We start from the raw sequence: 6530 nt of genomic DNA on the forward strand, positions 1-6530 counted from the left end.
TAAAGCCCTTAAGGCCATGTTCACCATGTTCACCTTAAGGCACATTTCCAGACATGCAGAGAAACAGGCAAGCATCACTTGTGAGAGATCGAAATTACGTTTCTCACTATCCCACGGTGAAGACAAGACATATTTTACCAATTTAAGTCCACAGACAAACATAACATTCAAGTAAACAAAAAAGTAAGTAAATAAGTAAATAAGAGGGCACATATAATAATAAAAAAATAAGAGCAGCAAAATTTGGTTGAAATTGTGCATAGACAGTCAATAAAATACTAGTGCAAAGTCAGGCCAATAAAAGGCTTGGGTAATTCTGTTTGACCTAACTAAGTAAGAAAGAAAGTGGCATAGTGGTGCAAGTTATGTAAGAGCAGCAGAAGTGTTGTGTTTTCAGGACAACAACAACAAGTTGTAAAGTGTACAAGTGTGCAAGTGGAGTAGTGCAGGCGGCCATTGTGGGTCCAATGTCCAGGATGTTATGTAGCTGAGGGTGGAGGGGGGAGAGGAGGGAGAGAGTTCAGCATCCTTACAGCTTGATGTATGAAGCTGTTGGTGAGTCTGGTGGTGCGGGAGCGCAGGCTTCTGTACCTCTTCCCAGAGGGCAGTAGATCAAACAGATTGTGAGCGGGGTGACTTGCATCACTCACAATTTTGGTCGCCTTGCGGGTGAGGTGGGTGGTGTAAATGTCCTTCAGGGAGGGGAGTGAAGCACCAATAATCCTTCCAGCTGTGTTCACTATGCGCTGCAGGGCTTTCCTGTTGTATTCAGTGCAGCTTCCGCCCCACACAGCGATACAGCTGGAGAGGATGCTCTCAATGGTGCCTCGGTAGAATGTGGTCATGATGGCTAGTGGAGCACTTGCTCGCCTGAGTTTCTGCAGTTTACTCCATTTGGACGATGAAGTTCTCCTCAGTAAAACAGAAAATGCTTCATTGGTTCTTTCACAAGACAGATTGGACCAAAGGAAGGAAAATTCGGTGCTCAAAGCCTGTTGTAGCCGTAATAAAGACGGTACGGAAAAGTGAATGTAATTTATATTGACTTGCATGAAAACATGCCCTCAAGCCCCTACGATATATGTCTGCTCTCAAAATATTGACGCGTGTAAATGACATTCATATGATGTCAGATGTGTACTGTGCTCAAATGGCACATTCTGGTCTGGGATCAGGTTATTACCCATGTCATAGCTTTCCTGCACATTCCTATTTCCATTTATTTCCTATTGGTTGTTTGTTCAGAAGAGGCCTGTATATGGGTACTGTGTGTGTGTGTGTGAGAGTGAGTGTGTGTGTGTTTATAGCCCATCAAGGTTATGACTTAATGTGTGTTACCATGTCTTGTGTTGAATGACGCCATGTGTGTTTTTCTGTCTTCATTTGCATTTTACTGACAGCATCTTGATTTTAATGAATGCGTGGGCTATGTAGTGTTAGTAACACAAGGAGGCAGCTGCAGTGACAGAATCAGCCACGTAATTAGAATATCCTGTCAGTAATGAAATTCCAAGCCAAGCGAACATACACACAAGGACATAAACACAGACACACACACTCTCTCTCTCTCTCTCTCTTTCTCGCTCACACACACACACACAGACACAGACACAGACACAGACACAGACGTACACGCACGTACACGCACACACACAGTCTACCACTACGAAAGGGAAAAAAAATGATCCCTAGCAGAAAAAAACAATTGCATTGCTGCACACATACCCACACACACAAATAAACATTATCTCAATGTGTGTGTGTATTGGCACGGTGGTCTTTGTGTACCTCACAGTAATTGGTGTAGTTTCCCAGGTGACAAGGCTGTGTTTGAACAGCACCCTGACCAACACATCCTAACCCACCCTCCCAAACACACACATACATACACCAACAACAATACACACTCCCCCATCCACATCCTCGCTCTCTTTTCTATGTTCATATTTACCTTGACCTCATGACATCCCCGCACACACATCTCCACACATTCAGAATAATACTAGTGACTAAGCAACTTCCTGCCAACCCCCTCACTGCTGTGCCTCAGTGTTCAAAACAACATAGAGGAATCCACAGGGATATTTAGTACAATTCGCATGATATAAAGAATTTTTTCATACTTTAATTTGTTACATTTGGATGATTTTCAAAATCATTTACTTCATATTGAGATAATCAAAGATAATTAAAGATATCATTTTGTTGTAAGAGACTAAAAATGTTTCTTGCCATTATAATAGAATTTCCAAATCAATGTGTTGCTGAAATGGTGTTTCACTGTTTGCACACGTGTGTCTTGGCTTGTTAGCTTTGCTTGTGAAAAGCACAATGTAAATCATGCTGTATTGTTATGCTTTTCAAGTCAAGTCACTTTTATTTATTAAAAAGGATAAAGTTCCTATGCAAAGCCTTCTGATTACCAGGTGCTGGTGATGTGCAGTCGTCAATAAGATTCGAAAAAGTGAATGATTGCAGCACACTGGTGGATTTACTATGCTGGTTTATTTTTCAGTGAACGACACGTTTCACCAATGCTTCATCAGGTTCACTCTTAATCTTCACATGCCACCGACAGGTGATATAGGTCCTCAAAGTCCTCACGAAGTCCTCACATCAAAGTTCACATACATTAATTTCAATTCAATTTATTGTGCTTATACTGTATAGCGCCAAAACATTACACATGTATCATGGCGCTTTACAGAATGTAGGCAATCAGAGAAAAAGAAAAGAGGGAGAAAAGAAAAGGAAGAAAGAAAGAAGGCCCATGGGTAACAGGGGCGAGGAAAAACTCCCTAGAATTGGAGATACATATAGGAAGAAACCTCGAGCAGATCCACGACTCAAGGGCCTGACCCATCTGCCTAGGGTCAATATGGACAGTAAGGTCTGTAAACAATGACAAATGCATATGACAGTCAGATGTGGAGAATAGGACATGGTGTTTAAATCACCTGAGGTGAAAGTTACAAGAGGTGGGATGATTGAGTATCCGGTATGATAAAGCATTAATCATGATTTAGTGAGAGAAAGTGCAATAGTCCGGCGTCGGAATTGTCCAGGAAAGAAAGTTGTCAGGGGGCAAGTGGTGGGTCAGCAGACAGGCCAGAATCCGGGCAGAGTTGTCATAGGCAGGTGATGGGGCTGTACGGGCCAGAAATCCAGGTAGGGGGATAGTAATACAGCAGTCAAGGATGGGACTTCTGGTGGGATGGGTAAGTGGAGGGCCAGGCACACGGATGGTTGATGACTGGTGATGATATACCTGAGTGCCACTCACACGAGGACTCAGCAGGGTGGTCCATTCCAAAATCCCCGAGATGGTTGAAGTTCCACACCGCACCATACCTAACTATGGGAGGCAGTAAAGAGGTATGTTTTAAGTCTAGACTTAAAAATAGGGAGGGTGTCTGCTAATCAAATTGAGGAAGGGAGATTAGTCCAAAGGAGGGGTGCGCGATAGCTGAAAGCTCGGCCACCTACTGTAGTTTTTGAGATTCTTGGAATTACAAGAAGGCCAGTATTCTGTGATCGTAGCGGTCTGGGCGGGTTATATGGGACTAGAAGATCTTTAATATATTCTGGTGCCTGGCCGTTAATGGCTTTGTACGTTAGAAGTAATATTTTAAAGTCAATGCGACTTTTAACAGGCAGCCAATGAAGAGATGCCAGGATAGGGGAAATATGTTCATATTTTTTTGTTCTAGTGAGTGTATAAGCAGCTGCATTTTGTATAAGCTGTAAGCTCTTTAGACAGGTGTTATTGCAGCCAGCATACAGAGCATTGCAATAATCAATCCTTGAGGTTACAAAAGCATGGATTAATTTCTCAGCGTCTGGTAAGGATAAGGACTTCCTTATCTTTGAAATGTTCCTTAAGTGATAGAATGAAGTTTTGGTAATCTGTTTTATGTGATTACTCAGTGATAGGTCAATTGTAACTCCTAGATTTTTAACACTTGTGGATGAGGATAGTCGAAGATCAGTAAATGTAGCCTGTGATGAGGATAGGATATCCCTCATCTTTTTAGGACCTACAACCATGACTTCTGTTTTATCGGAGTTCAAAAGCAAGAAATTATTTGTCATCCATGTCTTTATATCTCTTATACATGTGTCAAGTTTGGCTAACAGAGTTAATTTGTCAGGTTTTATGGAAAGGTATAGTTGTGTATCGTCTGCATAAGAATGAAATTTAATGCCATGTTTCCTAATTTCAGAGCCTAGGGGAAGCATATAGAGAGAAAATAACAGGGGCCCTAGTACTGAACCTTGGGGGACCCCATATTTTACCATAGTTTGGATAGACGGTTTATTGTGGACTTGTACAAATTGTCTGCCGTTAGAAAGGTATGATCTAAACCAAGCGAGTGCTGAGTCTTTAATGCCTATCAAATGTTCAAGCCTGTGAAGTAGTATGTCATGGTCTATGGTGTCGAAGGCAGCACTGAGGTCCAGGAGGACTAAAATTGATATATGTCCATTATCGGCCGCAATGAGGAGGTCGTTAAAAACTTTAACTAAGGCTGATACAGTACTGTGGTGAGCTCTGAAACCAGACTGATATAATTCTTGGATTTTATTCATATGTAAGAAGGTGTGACAGTAGCCTACCTTGTATATAAACAGTCACCAGGTTCTAATACCCTGTTACCCAGGAACCTACCCGTTAAATTAACCTGATAATTTCCTGTTTACCACTAGGGTCACACAAGTTGGTAGTCTGAATAATAGGCAGAGACGTGAGATTACAATACAAAACTATTACAATTTATTTATTTAAAACAGGATCAATGTATATGCACTTCAATACCAGAGCAACACCATGTAATGCTAGATCGTCAGGATCAATGTTGACACTAGATTGGGCTTACCGTAGAGGGCAGATGTCAAAGCCTCTGAGGCGAAATCTGTGATTCAAACCACACTGCAAATCAAAATGAAAAGGTGACTTATCTAAACTAATTAACACAGCTCACACAATAAGGGATGGACACCACCAGAGGAGAATACACCCTCCAACATGCGCCCAATGCAGCCCCCAGCAGGAGAGACAAGCAACATACACAGGGAAAGCCCACTTGACAGTACATGCAGTAGAAAACAAACAAAAACAAATGAGTACAAATAAGACAAAACAAAATACAGAGAAAAGCACAGAGCATCAATAGAGCAGCAAGCAAACCAAACTCCCACACATGCACACTCATGCAACAAACATGCACGTCCGCACTAAACAGGCCCAAGCAGATAGCCACCACCAGGTTAGCTAGCAATCATGCATCAGAGACGCAGCGATGGAAGGCCACAGAGAGAAGCGGAAGGCGCTCCACACAGCAAACCCCAAACAGGAACAAAACAGCAAGGCCGTCACCACATCAGGATACCATACAGATCCATGCAACAGCTAACGTCAGATGTAGGGAGCCCGGACAGCGCAACACTCTGTGATGTTGCTAAGCTGGAATTGATGAGCACACCAGGGGAAAGAGCAGCCGTGAGAATATCCAGCCAGTAGTTTAGCAGCGACTTCTGTTACTGGAGCAAATGGTGGAACAAACTACAGCCAAACGTCGGGGATAGGCGATAGGTCGGTCAGAGTCGTCCCTGGACAAAGCAGACGTCTGCCCTGGATAGCCGCGCTTCCTTTTTATGGAGCACAGCTGCCAATTACCCACTTACGAAGTAGGTGGGGCAGGAGCGAGACACAACAAAGCCTATCACAATGCTCCAGGTAAGGACTCGTCCGGCTACAATCGCACTAATTTGTTTGGACACTATTTTTTCTAGTATTTTCGAGTGAGTTATTTATGATCTGGAGCAAAGCATTATCCAAGAAAGGGAGAGCAGTTTTCAGAAGATGAGTAGGGATAGAATCTAGTAGACTAGTTGTAGATTTTGATGAGGAAATTGTGGAAGTGAGGTCTAATATGTCGATAGGTGTAAATGAATTCAAAGTTGTACGTCTCATCTGTGATTCAACTATGTTTTCGCTACCGTTCAGCAATGGAGTATGAATATTTGGTGAGACTGATTGGTTATTAATCTTATCTCTAATTGTTTCAATTTTGTCATTGAAGAAATCTTTACAGTCATTACTGTTTAGGCATATAGGGATAGATTCGGTTACTTCAGTGTGGCTCTTCGTCAGGCGGGAAATTGTGGTAAAGAGAAATTTTGTATTATTTTTGTTTTCTTCGATCAGCAAGGAATAGTAAGTTGACTTAGCCTTGTTGAGTGCTTTTTTGTAGGTGATAAGGCTATCTTTCCATGCTTGGCGGAAGACTTCCAATTTAGTAGTACGCCATTTTTGTTGCGCGCTGCTTGTTTGAGGGTTTTTGTCTGTGTGGTGTACCATGGAGCACGCCTTATTTGTTTCCTTACTCTCTTTTTTAGTGGTGCTACTGAATCAAGGGTTGAGCGTAATGAGTACATCACATTATCAGTTAACAAGTCAACCTCGGTTGGATTAAGGAAAGGGCCTTCTGAAACCACATGGGTCCGGAAGGGGGCAAACGTAAGCGAGA

This window comes from Alosa sapidissima, chromosome 19 (genome assembly GCF_018492685.1).
Source record: "Alosa sapidissima isolate fAloSap1 chromosome 19, fAloSap1.pri, whole genome shotgun sequence".
In the NCBI taxonomy this organism is placed as follows: domain Eukaryota; kingdom Metazoa; phylum Chordata; class Actinopteri; order Clupeiformes; family Clupeidae; genus Alosa; species Alosa sapidissima.